Source organism: Papilio machaon, chromosome 13 (assembly GCF_912999745.1).
Source record: "Papilio machaon chromosome 13, ilPapMach1.1, whole genome shotgun sequence".
NCBI lineage: Eukaryota > Metazoa > Arthropoda > Insecta > Lepidoptera > Papilionidae > Papilio > Papilio machaon.
The window spans coordinates 6,504,232-6,523,745 of NC_059998.1; the positions used below are offsets into that span (position 1 = coordinate 6,504,232).

General features: G+C 31.7%; 1 protein-coding gene across 1 annotated transcript in view; it reads left to right on the forward strand.

Moving 5' to 3' along the window:
* LOC106710488 (fibroblast growth factor receptor 3-like) overlaps nucleotides 1-19,514 on the forward strand; it is a 60,196-nt gene that overhangs the window by 15,531 nt on the left and 25,151 nt on the right. The window lies entirely within an intron of this gene.

The window sequence follows — 19,514 nt, forward strand, 5'->3', positions numbered from 1 at the left end:
CCAAATTTCATCGAGATCCTTGAGTTGTTCTGGAGATACCTTCAAACAAACATCCATCCATCCATCCATCCATAATATTAGTAAGATTAATTTTATTATTGTATACACTCCGATTGTCTGTGTTACGGCTAAGGCGCGGAATGGATGAATCGGTGAAAGGTGCAGGGTCACTGTACGAAACATTCACCTTACAAACAGATTTGTGTACACATCGACTACGGAAATTATATGACAAGGTCTTTATAACACCAAAGGGGTAGGCAGAGATTACGGAATTCTATTTTATACTAAGATGTTAAAACAAATTCTTGGTTTGGTTTGCTCCTGATGTCTAGTATTTTTCGATTGAAAAGATTTCTTACTTTTAATTTACTTGATATTTTTCTAGTCTATTTTGTCTTCGTTTTTACAAAACTTAATTAAGAGGGAAAGAAATTAATAGAGCGATAAAATTGAAGTTTTATTAGGACGAAATTAGAATGAAGTAAACAAACTCTTTGGCGCTTTATTTAAATTTCGACATTTCTTTTTTTTCTGTTATTTTTCGTCCTTAACTTTCTAGTAAGTACAAAGTTTTTTTAATTATTTTATTAAAATATTTGAAATGTAACTGGATCGGCTTTAAGTTTGTTAATTAATAGAAGGATAGAAATAGGAGCAACGGGTTGAGATTGTTTGCGGATTCTGTTGGGCTTTAGCTTTGAAATTAATCAAAAATATACATATACAAAAAATTTAATCAATAACGTTGACTTAATATGACAGGGTCTTATCTTAGCCTTTCTGATGATGACTTTTAATATTAGAGAAAGTCTATGTCAACTTAATCGACGCCTTTCTCACAAACTTATCCACACTTCGGTAAAGCACATTGACGATTCACGCCTTTCACAAATACGACCCGACCTCGTAAAAATAAGTACAATGTATTTGATTACTTTTAGTACCAACATATTATGTATTATGTATTGAGTTTTTTACATATTTTGCAAATGTATAAGAGTTTTGTAACAATAGTGTAATGGCATTGACAAATAAATACTTATATCTTACTAATATTATAAATGCGAATGTTTAAATGGATGAATGGATTCGTTTGAAGGTATCTCCAGAACGACTCAACGGATCTGAAATAACACATGCCTACAATTCAAGTTTTTTTTACGATTCCGCGCGGTCTGAGTCGCGGGAGACAGCCAGTTTCTACATAAAGATATTATTCTACATACATAGCTAATAAAGTTTTTATTTGTCATGTTGGATATATATTTGACCATCAAAATATACTATTATTCGTTCTGCAAAAAGTACGTTTCAGTTAAGAAAAAGCTATCAAAAGTCAATAAAATAATAAATAAAAATGTCATTTTGTCAATTAATAGATTTAAAAATAATGAATTTGATAACTTTCTGATGCGAAGCTATAATAAATTCCCCATTGTACAAAAAAACTCTAAAAGTCTTTTCATATCACTTTACGCTTGCATACATAGGTTAAAAGCGAAATGCTACCGAATCGAATTTAAATTTGATATGATACTAGCGTAGATAATGATGGTTCTAGCAAATCTTATAGCAGCTATGTTAACCATGAATCTGCCATCTTGTATTTAAAACTTGTGAAGTTAAAAAAAAAACATACGTATGTTTTTTTTAATTTCTCATGGTGTTCCAAAGCATATGAAGCAATTTCTCAAGTACAATGTTACAACATCATTCAGTTACTATACGTGTTTATTTTGAACAATCTCCAAACTTGGAGCGTTGCCTAAACCTGTGCCAAATGTACTTTACGGAGGTCATAAAACAATAGGAATTTTCCGTACCAATTTTAAAGCCATGCGCTTTAATTTTTCTTAAAAAAAACTTTTACAAAAACATACCGTAATCTATGATTGTTGGTTATTTAGGAAAGTTCACATATTATATGTGAACTGTATGAGCGAGAGTCCGAGACACTGCAATATTTTTCTCGCTTTTAGAGGTTTCTCTCTAACCACAATTTCTCGCTTATGAAGGTTGTGATCGAATAAAAACTCTTCTTATTTGTGATTTAATTTTATATAATCTATTTTAAACACTAATTCCAATTAAAACGAAAAAATACACCGCACAAAAATCTTAAAAGTTCTTTTAGAATTTTTAATGTTACTTTCGTTTTTTTTTAAATTTTGTACGAAAAGAACATCAGTTCTGTTATAATAATACCAATTTAAATATGAATAAAATCATAAATATGCAAATATGAACATATTATAATTTTCCCAATCAACGATCGATTGAGAAATTGGTTGAAAGTATTGTAATCTAATCTAATATGACCTCGCCACTAATAGCATCCCGTTAACAGCGGATTATGTGACCACTCTCCTTCGTATTTTGAATGACCTCTTCTCCAAACATATTTGGTCTCCTTTATGATATAACAAGCTGTCAGATGCGGACTCCGGCCGCGAAGAATTAAAAAGAAATAAACTTAATTTGTAGTCTGTGTCCTTCCAGACTATGTTCTGTATCTGTGCCAAAATTCATCCGGTAAATTAATCCATTAGAATTCAAACGATGACGTTAATGCTTCGTTATACTTTGTCCTTTATTTGAGAAGAGAAAATCTTGTCTTTGTCTCGTCTATCCGGTTCTTATTTATAATTAGCGGTCATTCGCAACTTCGTTGGCACAGAAAAAACCTATCTTCTCGCCATAGTCCCGTCAAAATCCTTTTCGGAGATTACCCGGCACAAACGCGGTCTTGCGGACAGATAGACAAAAATTTTAAAAGTTATTTCCTCGTAATTAGCAACTCCTTTACATCATATGTATTTTATTATTATGTACTGATCCTACAGTTGTAAGTTTTGTCGCATACTAGTCATCAACAAGAAAGAATATTTGGGTATATAATTCCTTTCCTTTCCTTTCACATAATTCCTTTTTTTATCAATAAATATTAATTTAGTACATCCTAGTGATAAATAACTTGTTATATTATATGTAACAACGCCTGGAAAAGGCAAAAATGTATTATTAAATATTTCATACATACCCAGTGTTTATGTGAGTATGCGTGAATTTCCATATGTATTTGTGTGTACCTAATATATTTATAACAAAGTGTGAATCGTTAGTACGGAACGGATGAAGTGAACGCCGACCACAATATATCACATTACGAAACACGAACGCTCTATTTCTTTTTTCTCACAGTGCGAGATGTGCCAAGTGCGATAATCGTCTTCAGATGCAGTTGCACACTCTTGATTTCATTATGCCATTTAGGTTGGTTTCACACTGTAAACTTTTCACGCATAAACGCACTATAGTGACAAAATGAAATGTCGTTAACAGTCTAAGTTAATTCCAACTTTACCAATAAAAATTTGCGATTGCTTTGTCACTCGGAGAATGTTGGAAATGCTAGTGTGCACTTGACTTTAGAATTTAAGATGATGCAAAATAGAATGCAGTTATTCATTAAGCTTCCGCTGAATTACGAAACATTCTACGAATTTATATTGAAATTTTAACGTATAAAATATGTTAATCAACAATAAAAATCAAATTCGAATTCGAAATTTAAATTCAAACGCTTTATTACTGGCCACATGTAAAAAATAAATTAATTAAATACTACATTTGTAAAACATTTTAAAATGCTTTCTTTTGAATACACTAAATGAAAAGTATTTTAAAATTCGCTTAGAAAGTATTGGGAATAACAATACAATGAGATTATTTTCGATGTTTACAACTATAATTTTTAAGATTTCTTCGAAATAAATCAAGCCCGTAACACAGAGAGGTAGGCAGAGACCACAAACCTCAATTTGGGGCGGTCCTAACACACCTCTCTCGCTACTTCTACAATAATATATCTACGCATACAATAATTAATAATAAATTTTTATTACGAAATTGGTTTTTAGCTCGAGAAATGTTCTCATTAAAATACAATATGTTAATTAAAAAATCGAAAAAAAAAAGTTTCATCAAAGTCAAAACGTCAAATTTTACGTAATGAGGTTACTATATTAGAATTACTTTTATATCCTTTTATAAAATCATTAATTAAGGAAATTGAATGAATTGACCTGGTAACCGTATCTCAAGAGATTCGAACTCCGGTGACTATTAATTAGTGAGTTTGAATTTTCCTTATCTTATTAATATAAATGCGAAATTATATGGATGTATGTTTGAAAGTATCTCCGGAACGGTTTAATGGATCTCGATGAAATTTCGCATGGATGTAGAACATAGTCTGGAAGAAGACATAGAACATAGTTAAGTTTTCTTTTAAATCCGCACAGATAGAGTCGCGAGCGACAGCTAGTATTTAATACATAAGTAATCATTTTATCTTTATAGTTTTATTAAAACACTAGATAAAAAAACTTAATAAGTAGCTTATGTGTTCTTTTACACTATGTTCTACATCTGTGCTAAATTTCATTAAGATCCGTTGAGCCGTTCCGGGGATACCTTCAAACATCCATACCTCCATCCATCCACCTAAACTTTCGCATTTATAATATTAGTAAGATTTTCTTCAATCAGCAGTAGTAATTAGTGGATCAAAGGTTATAGAAAGGTAGGACAATTGAAATATTCGTCATCAATAACTTAAACGTACGTTAATTTGATTAGAATTCATCGGCTAATTCAATTAACTCTCAAAAAAGAATTGGCCATGAAAGCCTTCGCAATAGTTGAGAATGTTTTGCGAATGTAAGGACAAATTTAAACGGATTTTTTCCATTAAAAGTCAGTACATTTTAATTTCATTTTATATGTAATTTTTGGTACGTAAAGACTATAGATTGAAGATTCGTTATACCAGTCTGGGTCTTTTAAATATGAGTATGAGTATGCAAACGTTACCTTGTAAGAGCGCATACGCTTTGAACGGATGTGGCGGGGCGTTATAATTAACTACTGTTTAACAACATGCTGCTTTACGCTGAGTCTCCACTGTTGTAGCACCTGTGTTGCAACAATATTGCTGTTTCTCTCATTCTCTTCAAAACAAACAGGGTTACACAGTGTTTTTACACAGTTAAACGACCGCTGAATGTAGTTTTAATTTTGGTCAGTCAATCCCCGTTCTTCAATTGTTTTAACCGATGATTATTTAAATTTTATCTTACTTCTTACAAATAATATTATAAATGCGAATGCTTAGATGGATGGATGTTTGGTTGAAGGTATCTCCGGAACGGCTGAACAGATCTTGATGGAATTTGGCAAATATGTAGAACATAGTTTTTTTTATTCCGCGCGGACGGAATCCCTTTCAAAAGCAATTGGTGACGCAAAATTCCACGTCTCGCAAAACGTGCGCTTAACCTTTTAACCGATCATGTAACTAGAGAAAGGACGCATTGGGGTTAGTATCTATTAAATATTACTAGTAATTTTATAGGGTAATACGTAGGGAATCAATTCGCTAAGCTAAACGGAAAATTAAGACTTATTCACACTAAAACTACGTTAGCGTCGAAGTTTACATACAATACTTCCGTATTGAAGCGGCGAATTAAAACATATTGTCATCTGTGTTTCCCCGGGTTATGTAGGCTATATTTATTATTAGAATTTAAAAGTATTTACGTACGAAGTTTTATTTTTACAAAATAAAATTAATTTTCACACAAAATGTAACAAAAACATTTTCATCGTTAAATACAAACCCAACATCTTTATCAAAGTTGAAATAAACACGTCCCTCGGATTTATTCAAGTTGGAATAATAGAGCAGAGCGTCCTTCACAACACAAATAATTGCCACAGGCTAAAGTAAATAAGGGCCGGACATGAAACACTTCATGTTTATACTGTAAAAATAAAACCCGCTACAGACGTTCGTACGCCGCAGTTTTAACTTAGTACGCCTACACACGCTGTGTAAAGAAAGAGATGTTCGTACATTTGTACAAACATGTCTGAACTGCTACATTTGTATAAAATAAGAAATTAAAAACATCGTTTAAACACTTTCCCACTAAACGACCAGGTAACATTTCAATGACAGTCACTTATTTCCATTTATTTCGTCGTTTCTGTCTAATCGCTCAATGAAAATAGAATTTTAAGCCTATAATATAATTAATTAATTTATGAATAATAAACAATTTCGAAATGTCACAACCCTAATAACAGTAATGGATAACGAGAATAATTTATTTTCCTTGTACAAATGTTTTGACGTGAACGTATTATGACCACGATCAAGTACATTTTGTGACGTTAATCGCTGTTACATAGTGTATATTGATGTAAATTAAAACGTTATCCAAACCAATAGATGGCGTTAGTAGGCTATGTCAAGCCTAACTTGTGATTATCACCACTATTGATACTAGGTTTCGACCGCGACTCTGCCCGCCCGGAATTGAAAAAAATCCATCTAAACTTTCGCATTTATAATATTAGTAAGAGAATTATAAGAAATCATGATCCATAATCCAATAGTTCCTTAAACTTCATGATGTTAAAATTAATTTTGTAATATGTAATTGTTGAAGTAACAAGGTTAAGAATATTCAAATAGTCATAATTAAGATAAAACTTGACAAAAAAATGCCTTTAGTATGACTATTTACATTGACTGTAAGCTTCAATTAGATCGACCTTTGACAAACCACAAACTTTCAAATACGTCTGCCTATTAAACACAATTTCAAAACGTCTAGTCAATGTAAACTATTAACACAGTACATTTAATTTTCATATTTTGTCCTTGTATGAAATATCCACACAATAAAATGGTTAATAACATTTAATACTAGACTAGATTGTCACGCGGTTGTACATGTCGTATTATTCTGTATACACACTTTTTATAGCTAAACACCACATGCTATGCAATGCCGTAATGAAAACGACGTCAAAACGAAGCAAAATAATATCAAAATGTGTAATTTTTATTTTTAGATTTCACGGTCACTAAACTTGTTTGGCTTAGATATGCTACATTGGAATCTCGAATGTCAGAGAAAATGCAAAAAGATTCGACATAAAGTTTTCGATAAGAAATTCAAGATGAAAAATGTTTGATGCCGAATTCTTTGTTAAACATTTACTAATTTCGACTTATAGTCTGTTTTTAAAATACGATTTATCGAGTATAAATATGTACTAAAAAGCGCAGTTTTTTTTTAATTTAAAATGTCTAAATAATTCGGGATACCGAGCATTCGAGGGTTCAATGGTAGAGAACACAGAGCACAGAGATTCCACTCTGTTCAGAGATGGACTTAGCATGGGAACAAAAATACTGATTTTAACTTACAATTTACAACATATAGAGTTTATTTATAGAGAAGAGTATTTACATACAAACAAATAATGTAAGATTACCAAACTAAAAGCAATTTAGAAGTTGTTAACAAGATCATAACAAAGAGGAATCACTTGAAACCCACGGATGTAGGTCGAGTGTATGTACGATTAAAGTTGAGTAAATAATTCTCATATTTCTTTCCACTGGCGGATCCGAGAGTCCCAGTCCTTAAAGTGATTTTATTTTTATTACGTTTGTTTTTTTCACTTGAGTACGGGAATTATATTCTACCAGATAAAAAGCCCTTAATGAAAGATAATACTTTTACTTAAGTATTATGTATGTATAATATAGTAAAATAGATTGGTTATAAGTGACAAGGAATGGATAGAAAAGAAGCAGAGTTGTAGAATATTACCCATCGTAAAAAAATAGAGAATTATTATCATTCCATTTTTTTCTTATAATAAAAAAAAAAACATTTTATTCGGGCATTATTAATATGGTCCATGAATTTGGGTTTGGTTGAAAATGAACGACAATGCGTCCAACATTGGAACCAACATTGTAACCAACAAATGGATGAATTTTCAAGGCAATATTTTTCCGCTTTTCAACAATCATCTTGTTGGTATTCGAGATGACATAAACAAACATAAGCTGATACAAATTAATTGTACACACTTTTCTCGTCTTCACAGTTATAACACGGATTGTATAACATATAAGAATGGATCATGTCTTCGTAACAGTTAACGTAAATTTGAAATAACTTCGCGGATTCAACTTTCGTTTTGTGGTGTGTGAAAGAGAGAGACGTTTCCACTTTTGAATAAATACTGGTTCCTTATCTATTGTGTAATGTGTGAACGTCACGGTTCAACAAATCTCTATGATTTCTAAGTAAACGATTAACTTAGGCTGTGATTTTAACTAAACAGAATTACAAAACGAACTAATCAAACAAAATATCTAGATACTAACTGTCGCTCGTGACTCCGGCCGCGCGGAAATAAAAAAAAAATCTTAATTAGTAGCCTGTGTTCTACATCTATCTATGTTCTACATTTACGCCAAATTTCAGTGAGATTCCTGTAGCCGTCCTGGAGATACCTTCTAACAAACATCCATCTAAACATTCGCATTTAAAATATTACTAAGATTGTGTTATTGATGAATGAAGACAATCTTTAAGTAAGCAGTAGAAATTCGTGTTGCAAAATTATAGGAGAAACCGTACACTTAAATATAAGATAATTAAATTAAATACAAACATACTAGAAATCAAATGCATAGGTTTTACATAACACAAAAACACATATAAACCTTTATAATTATTTATAGTATACTAGTAAACCAGCTTGCTGAATGAATTTAAAAAAGTTCATTATCGAAAGCATAAATTAGATAGTTCTGCACATCTGGATAATCATCGCTAGTTATAAACACGTCATAGGTCAAAATAAAAGTATCAGATCTTGTTTAGAAAGGAAAGGCGGTTGTCTAGCGATGTGAATTGCATCGTAATGGGAGAGAATCGTAAAGGTGAACCGACCATCTAGCTTCCTTCATTCTCTCATCGGCCGATCACTGAAATTATAAACAGGGGACGTACTTAGACAACGAAGGTATACTAAACGACATTAATAAATTAAACTTACTTATTTTCAATTTATTTCTATGACCTTATGTAATCTATGTTGGATCAGAATAACAGAATTTCGTCTCAATTAAAAACCATTGTTATACATTTATTCAGCATTTTATTTAGTTTTGACTGATATAATAAATTACAATCTTTTGTTTCGATTGGTGTGATCTTATATATAAAATTCTCGTGTCACAATGTTCGTTCCCGTACTCCTCCGAAACGGCTTGACCGATTCTCATGAAATTTTGTGAGCATATTCAGTAGGTCTGAGAATCGGCCAACATCTATTTTTCATACCCCTATTAAGTTTTTTTTAACTGCTCGCAGATGGAGTCGCGAGCGACAGCTAGTATATACGTATATTTTTTCAGAGAATAGTTATAAGAGATAGATAAGACAGACAAAAGCAATCTCAAGATAGATATAATAAAATAATAAATAAATAAAATAAAAATGTATTTATTTCAAGTAAATCTTTACAATTAAGTTTATTTCTTAGATATAATTGTTGGAACAACATTTTATTTTCTTTCATATTGACTACTTCATTAATTACACAGTAGTACAGTACAATAGACAGCAGTCAATTAACTTTAAAATGAACGATAAATGTAAACAAATTATTGTAATGCAAAACACATGTACTTACAGCGTTACTTGTTTTTATTATGGTCCGTGTTTTCTTTACTCGTATGAGATCATCGGTTGAATGCGGACGTTTTGTAAGATGTCTGCATGCATTAACTCTTTCTTGGTCAACAGACGTCCGAGAAACTTTCTTGCCATCATTAAACAAGAGGCGGAGTCGTTTGCGATCGTTAGTTAGTCTATTCATTGCTTGTTCAATGTTATTCATGAAAGTGTAGACCAGAACTCTTCGTAATAGAAAGATATTACAATATTTTATTTGACATCTGATATCATTTACTTTGGCTTTACAAAGATTTCTCTTAATTAATTTTTTTTTTGGATTCTTCTTAGCTAAAGGTTTATAATCGATACCGAAACATATTAAATATTATGCCTATTTGGTTTCTTGGTTAAATTATGGCTTTTGATATCCCTCCCTCTAGAAAGAATTGTTAAGTATATCATAGATGTGCCGGAATCGCGACACAAATTTAATATTTTCACTGAAGTTATTTTTGAAAAAGGAATCAATAGCTTTAGCCTTACTTCTTATTAATATTATAAATGGGAATGTTTCGATGGAAGGATTTTGATGAAATTTGACACAGATGAAAGAAAAATAGTCTGGAAGAATACATAGGTTACTTATAAATTCTTTTAACTCCGCGCGGACGGAGTCTCGGGCGACAGCTAGTATGTACATAAATACATCCCTGTGTTGGAGACAGTCACGAATACCAACAAAGTTTTGTAATAATAGCTTTGACTTCATTTGATCGATAATTTAGTTTGGTAAGCTGCGTTCACATTTATATGCATCTGCTGACATCGATCCCAACATAATTATCTCATAATGCAATAAATGGAATTACGTTATTCGTACATTTATATATATGTATTTGCTTCTTATTTACTCATGTTAATATCGTAGCTAATTATAACAACAAACCAAGCATTAAAAGATTGTAAAGCATTCCTTCCAAGTAAGGTTGGCGAGAGGCAGGCGGTCGGCCGTAAAAACTTAAGCCAAAACTTTAAGGCTTACAAAACCTTGTGTGCCGACCCCACGTTAATGGAAAAAAGTCAGAGAGATGATGTAAATGTTCGAGACTCTTCTCATTCTCTTCTGATGTAGTGTAGGGATGAATAGAATAGTGTAAAATATACTTTGTACTTTTTATTTTACATGAAAGCTAAAGCATCTCTAACTCAATGGCTTCATGTGAGAATCTTCTGTTTGCTGTTGCTTGATATCTGTACCATTTGTCCACATGTACTATATATTATAGTAGTGTATAAAATGTAATAATTTCTCACGTTTTGTATTGCTTCAATACCTTACAGTTACGGACCCACGTAACTCCCCAAACGACCCGACTAGCGGTAGGCGGACAAGAATTACAATTCATTAGCATATAACACATTGTTCTACATATTTATGTTATTAAAATATGTAGAAAATCTCCTACAACTTCATTATAATCTCGCAATATATTTTGAAATACAAGTCCGTACGTACCGATGCATGTATATTGCGTTCCAAATCCGAATTATTTCAACCATAGGCAAATTAGTCATCCTTAAAACTCTTTAATGTCAAAATATTTCCTGTTAAACATACTTTCTCACATAGTTATACAACATTAGCTACCATTATTATACTATAACAAATTACTTTATGTCACAATTATCACAAAATAACGGAAAAAGTGAAAAAGAATAATGGCCGCCATGTATGAAGTTTGACGTTCTTCTATTTAGTACTTTATATAAGCTTTGTAGTACAAACAAAACTTGTTTTAGGCAATAATCATGTATAAACAAGTATCCCTTCTATACTTAACCAGTAATAATAGATTGAACTCGTAACATACAGTTTGGATTGCGTTAAACGTGAGTCATAGACAAATAAGACCGGCCGCGTGATCTGCGTTCACCGAGCATTTAAATCTAACTTGATATAGTACTACAATTATTTGTTACACTGACTCATGATAACAGAGTAGTTATGTAATAATATAATGAGCCATATATATACATATATGTAACATTTTATTGCTTAGTAGGTTTTACTGTAAAATTTAAAACTAGACTAAAAATATGACAATGCAAGCTTGTCAATGAGAGTTATGAACGGTCTTAAAGTTCGTTGCTTCATTTTAGCTTCAAAATATCAATCTTAGAACCCTTAATTTATATTTATAACATTCCGATCTATATGGCCCGGTGAGAGGTGAGAATATTTTAGTTTTTACCTCCCGGGCCAGATCAGTCTGTCGCACTGTAGCACAAACCTAGTTATTATGTTGTCGTATGACGCAAAGATATTTTTTTCATTAATCAACAAAGCTCTGTATATTACAGCTTTTGTACGGATATTGCAAAGAGATCGCTATTCATTTATCACCGAAGTTCTATCTGCGGGTAGTAAGTAATAGCCGGTTACAAAACGTATTGGATTTACGGCCGGTAGCCACAGTCTCACGCCGCCGCTGAACTGTGAACTGTTGCAATACTTAGTAGTGCGCCGACCACGCGCCATACTTCGTTACGCTTAAGTTATTATACTTACTTAGTACTTGGTAACTTGAGCTTACAGGAACTTTTATAATGTTGAAATATCACGCTTATATTAGAAGAGTTAGACCTCTCCATAAAAACAAAATGGCTAACTGCAGCATTCAATTGTTTATAGTTTCTAATATTCGCTTGGTGTAAACTAAAGTTCTTGATGACTTATTGCGGCTGTTAGTTTTTATATGATAATGTATAATTACTTGATACGTTAATTTTAAATAGACTTATTCATACTAACCTACATTGCCCGAAGAATTGTAAACCTTAAGTAACGATGGGCTAGCCACATTGCCCGCAGAACGGACGGCCGATGGGGCAGAAAAGTCCTAGAGTGGCGGACACGGACAGGTCGACGCAGCGTAGGTAGGTCCTCTTGCAAGATGGACCGATGATCTGGTCAAGGTTGCGGGAATGCACTGGATGCGGGCGGCACAGGACCGGGCATTGTGGCAATCGATGGGAAGGCCTACGTGCAGCAGTAGACGAACCCAGGCTGATTATAATGATGATGATTCACACTCATATTATAAAGAGATTTGTATTTTAGTAATGTGTATTTTAGTAATTAACGAATAAACTTAAAAACTACTAGACAGATTTCAAAAACTATTTGGCCATTAAAAGCTACATTAAGACTGGGTAACCGGTTGTATTTATTACTAGAATTTTTTATTAATTCCGCGCGTTCAAAAGCTAGTTTGATATATGTATGAATACTGATTTAAAATGTACTTGTCTAATTGTGAAGACTTTAGAATGTAATCTTAAGAACAATATATTGTGTAGTTATACAAAAACGAAGTAAATGCTCAATGTCTATTATTATACAGCGAAGTGTTACAAAAACCCACCGGTAAATCATGGGCCGTACTTATACATTGTTACTCAGTTACGCGTAACTAAGTCTAGATGTTACTTCGTGGTTTAGTAACGAGATTATAGTTCGGTTATCATATTTTCTATAATATATTAATAAAATTGTAATGTCTGTATGTAATATCAAGAAAAAAAAAACACATTTGGTAAAATTGATGTATTTCCGATTCTGATAACGAATATCCAATTTTTTAAATTATTGTCTGTCTGTCTGTCTGTCCGCAACGCTGTATTTGTACCTAATAATCTCTGGAACAACTGTACCGATTTTAACGGCGCTTTGAAGGGACGGAAGCTGATCCACACGGGCATATAGACTACTTTTTAATCTGTGCTCAGTCGCGGACGACCGCTAGTTGATTATAAATTCTATTAGTTTAGTATGCAAGTTCTAGGCAAGATAGATTAACAGAGTCTGCAGCAACATTTTTTACTACTACACGAATGGTGCTTAGGAGCGGTGCAATACCACGACCAGAAGACACTCCACTTATTCCATGGATGATATGTTTTGTATTGGGATTTTAGTCTCAGAAACCAAACATAAATCTTTTCTTAATAGCCTAATAGTACGTGTAGTAATTTAGCTCAATGTGCTCCGTTTAATGGATACCCTAAAACCATTAACCGTTGGTCTTAGACCGCGTGCGAACATTGAGACATTTTCTCTAGATACCTGCAAGTTAAACGTGCATTACATTTATAAGTGGATCTCGAAACATCTTGTCTAATTCAATTATGCTATTGACCTGTAAAACTCGCAATAAATAAATAGATCAAAAATAATATTTAAATCTTAGTAAGGAAAAGTAATTTTAATAGCCCAATTTTATTATATTAGCATATCATATATAGACAAAGGCATCAAAGATTTTTTTCAAATTCGTGTGTAATTAACCACCGTCTCAATAGTGTCGTAATATTACGGATGCAATCAATCGTGTATTAAGTCCAATTGTGGTTTTTATTGCAAAAAAAAATCACCTTGAACTACTTAGATCTGAGAGATGAGAGTGTAGACTCGCTTCGAGTTAGCGAATGCGGATAACACGCAAGCAACCGTGAAAATGCTGTCTTACCGTAACCTCATACTGCTAATAGCAACCGCACAGAACCGCAGCGCTGTGTGTAGCCGCGGCTTTCGAACGGTTACCGCAAGCCGTCGTAGTGAGATAGGTCAGGAGCGCCTACAGCCTAATAACAAACAACGCATCACGTTCATGGGTTCCAATTTTACATTTCTAGAACAAGACTAGAACTTAGAGTAATAACAAAGAAATATAATATGCTACTAATTTTAAGAATAAAAAATACTTCATTTGTTAATTTTTCAAAAAACAACAAAAAAAAATGTTTTGCCGACAGGCGGTCACAATGAAAATTACAGGCACATAAGCACGTGAATAACTTTGAGTCAAAATATGTATGAGCTTAAATAATACGCTCTTTATATAATCTATTCGGTAGTTCCTGGGATAAGTTACGCTAAACTAGTACAAGGAAGTAAAGCCAACACTTTCACTGTTCCCAATCTTATAGTCCTGCGTGTCCTCTTACGTCAGCCTTATCTTCTCACACGTTTCTGTCTTTATTCGTAACGTATACTGCGACACAAACGGTTTTATGTCATCGTGAATTTTAATGCCGTAACACTTATATTTATAAATATTGTTGTCTCTGTCTTATGAAAGAGATCGAGAGGGATGGTAATATAATTTTATAAAAGTTTCCTAACATTCGTAACCCACAGTTATCTTTGTATTAAATCAGAGACAGTTGTGGGAAGTTAATTCAATGACTTTATTATATATTTTTAAATTAAAATGATTTTAATCTAAATTAAATATTAATAATGAAAACTTAAGCTTTTTATAAATTTCACCGCATCTAAAAGCACTAAGTGCAAATCAAATTAAACAAAGTTATAAACACAAAAATTTAACTCCTTTATATTCGATTTAAAAGTAAAGAAATAATTTGATTCTATACTTTGAAAGCTTCTACTGTCAAATACAAATTTAAAATGTATAAATGTTGACGGAAAGACACCATATTATTATTCATAGTGAGTGGTATCCTAAAACAAACAAGCGTGAATCGTTTATTTCCTTACATAGTTTGGTCGATTTGAACACGATAACACGTATGACAGGATTGCGCTCGCGCATATGAAATCCGTTCGGATTTGCTGCGATCTAGTTACGTAACTAATATAAGGTGGATTCTCACTAGCAGCGATAATATATAAAACTTTAGTATAGTAAATTCATATCTTGGTGAGGTATGTAGCTATTAAAAAAATAAGTCCCTGATTTAACACACGAAACTTTCGCAGATTTTTTTTAATCTGTAAGGAGTCCTCTCAATTCAAATAACCTTAGAATCTATTATTTTTTGTATATTCATTTTGTTTATTACTTTTATTTCATTTCTAAAATCAATTTACAGAAAATAAAATTGTAATCATTTAAATGAGGCATTTATAAGAATTATTTAAATATAATTTTTTATATTTTAAAAAATCGCTTAAACACGCACCATATTTTAAAGTAGCGTACAATTTGTAATGCATTAACTAACAAAAGTTTACACTAGAATATGACATAATGCACTATGTATTGAGAAAAAGTGAATGGCTTTTAACATCTTAATAGTCTTACTAATCATAAATTTTATTCATAATGTTTAAATTATTTAAGTAATTTCATTGTAACATCGCTAATATACAAAGTGTTGCAAACAATTTATTGCAAAAAAATATGAAAAGTTTAGTCAGTAAATTTGGAATTTTTTATTAAACGTTAGAAATTGCTATTTTATTTTGTTAAAATGCTAATCTATGCAACTATTTTAAATACGTAATTTTATGTTAAAATTGCAAATTTTTGCATCAAAATATTACAAATTAACCTATATTTATTAATATTTCACTTCTATTCATAACAGAGAAAATAGAAATTTTTATATTTCAATGAATGTGTAAATAAATCTTTTTTATGAGAACAAACGTTATTATTATTTTTAATCTATGTCTTTTAGCGATTTTTGACAGATCAAGGTCATTGACCCGTACATTCTTGTTTGAAACGCATATGCTTAACGTAAAGATATGTTGAGAACGTTTAAAAAATGCTTGCGTAGTTAAGTTTTTATTAAAAAAAAACGCATAAGGTTAGATAAATTTCTGTAAGTGTAATTAATCATTGTGAAATAAAAAGAAGCGCTTGACACAGTTAGTTTTAAATACATCGGCAACTAATTAGAACTTTAAAAAAAAAATCAACCTTGTATTAAGGATGGCCCTCTATATACGGTAATGTCCACTTTTAAATGGTCACTTACTATATTTAGTCGATTAATATGTGGTAGATTACGTTTGAGAATTCAAGAAATGCAATTGGTGCGATCTTTAACGTCGAACCCTTTCATTATATTTATGCAAGTTCTTTTGATGACATAATTTATCTTTTGCAGTTACTTTAGGTAACTTTGTTAGTTGCCTGTTGCTACACTATTTATAAAAAAAAAATTGTAACTTTAAAAAAAATAAGATTGTGGCTGACCATAAATGGGTATATGTAAAAAATATTAAATACGGTTACTTCAATGTCACAGCTTTGAAGTTTTACATTTAAAAACTTTTGTCACTATTATGTGTCAAGGTCAAGTTTAGTACAAATGACTGTCCGTTGGTTTCTGAGATTAAAATCTCTGTATAAAACATATCGTCATACTTGTTATCTTTGACAAAACAGAGACAATAATATTGTTTTAATCGGGCATTTTGATCTCAGAAACAAACAGTGAGTAGTCACATTGAAGCGCCAATAAATGTTAAAAATGTGGATAGTGAAATAAGAACTCGCGGATTCGGATCCGTCAATTCAAAAAGATATCAATAATGTTTTCATTACAGACGTAACTTTTTAATTTAATTCAAATGTTGATTTAGTGATACCAAATACTTTCGTGATATCTATGACATAAAAAGATATGGAGATTATTTTTTCTAAAATTATTTATCGTCATTCAAAAAAGACATAACCTTATTCCTAATAACAAAATCGTAACACAAGGAAGTAAGTGAATTAAAATCAGTTTTGAAGTTAACAAGGCCATTATTTCTCTAGCACACGGTACATTTTCACCGAGCCTTATGACATAAGGTTCATGATTCATAGTGCGACACACAAATACATATGAGGAAAGCGTCTCTCGAAGAACACACAGAGAGAATTCTAAATACGTACAAACACATTTTGTACAAATCAATAAAAGAATAATGAAGCCCTGTTTGATACAAAGCTCGCAAGTATGTGTTGGAATATGGAAAACGATGAATATTACGACTTTAAATTCGACGACATGAGATTCTAAAGTCATGCAGACGAATTGTGAACCTCCATTTTAAGTCGGTTATAAATTCAATTGTTTATTGACGCTAAAATGCTACTTTAACGTACTTTAGTTCTACTAATAGTAAAGTTTCTCTGTTTTAATATTAATCTGACAGTCGTACACTCGCCTGAGGCGTCCCCTGCCAACACTGCCACTCACTTTTGACACTTTGCTTATATACAAAATATCTCTCTAACATTTCCGCGTGGATTTAACTATATTCATATTGTATTACGTCAGAAGATAGCCAACAATGTCTATCTAGATTGGCCTAAAAAAAGATAATTACATTAATCTGGACATCACATGTTAGACATTAGACACTAAAAAGCTTTCACATTAAGACATGCTGCAAAATACACATAAGTATTTTATTTAGAACAATACTAAGTAGTAAATAATTCTAGAATAATTATGTAACAGCTTTTTATGTAGAACATAATTTCAGTAACTGAACATAATAGTTACTTTATTACTACAGATTTTTCGACTCTCGTTTAAGGAATAATTATATTATGCAGAATAAAACTAGCTAACAAAAAAGTAATGAGATTGAATGTGGATGGCTATAAAGGTAGAGGAAGACCAAATAAAGTATGGATGGATTGTGTGAAAGAGGATATGCGTAAGAAGGGGGTAAATTCAGATATGACGGCTGATAGAGATGTATGGAGGAGTAGTACATACTGTGCCGACCCTCCATAGGGATAAGGGCAGGTTGATGATGATGAGAATAAAACTAGCTCTATGCCATTTTGAATGGAGTTTTACAATAGTTTATATATAATTCCAAGCTTCAATCTATCCTGTACCACATTTCAAACAAATCCATATATCCGTTTTGGCATTTGGTAATTACCGTAACAGTAAGATGTAAATAGCAAGGGATTTATTATGTCACAATTCGCGATAATTTGACGTTTCGCTCTACATCTGGTCGCACGAACCTTTGAGTGAGGTCTCGTGTCGTCGTCGTGGGAAGGCGGTTAACGACTTGCCGCTTTGTAATGTTCTATTAAACTTTAACTTTTAACGAAATAAGTGATTTTCTTTACGAAAGTTAACTAAAGTATTTTACCTTTTTAAGAGCACTAGCTGACGCCCTTTGGACGAAATTTACAAACAAAGATTTCTTCACTTCTCCACATTAACTTTGTTTTTTTTTAAAAAAAAGGATAAGAGCGATGATATATTTTAATACATACATTTTGATAATATTGAAAATAATACACCTTTTTTAATATCCATTAGTAAAATTTTTATTACTAAAAAAAGGGATTTCACTTGACGTTGGTAATATTATGTCATGCATACGTAACATATAGTCGTAAGTACAGGCAAAGGGCATCTGACCGATACTATATGCATATAATATATAAGTAATATCTTTTGCATTTCACCTCATCTTGCGGTAATGTCACCGTAAAATATATAATGTTGTCATTTTTCAGTCGTATTAGATTATAAACTGATGGTGAATGATTTGAGAAAATAATTGGCGATATTTAAAATTTTTAATTCCATTTAAAATTGTCAACAGATTATCGCTTGGTTTGTCGTAGAATTATATAAAACTAGCTTTTACCCGCGACTCCGTACGCGCGGAATAAAAAATAGAAAACGGGGTAAAAATTATCCTATGTCCGTTTCCTGGTTCTAAGCTACCTATCCACCAATTTTCAGTCAAATCGATTCAGCCGTTCTTGAGTTATAAATGGTGTAACTAACACGACTTTCTTTTATATATATAGATATATAGAAGATTAAGTTATCTTTAATAATTTTTGAAAGATCAAATGAAATATGTCAAAGTTTTGTTCAGGTTAAAATGCCCAGGCCATTTATAACTCGTTAGATTATAAGTTGACGATGTTTACAACGTGACGGTAAGAATAAAAAGTAACTTAACTAGAATGTAATAATGTTGAGATGTGCTTAAAACATCGAAATTAAGTATGAAAGTACTTGTAAGTAAAAAGTATTGATAAGTTATTACTTATTGTACTTTTAGCATTATGATTTCAAAAAGGATGTTTTTTAGTATATTGACTCGTATACCTAAAACACTCCTTTTACTTTTTTTTTATAAATTGTATTAGAAAT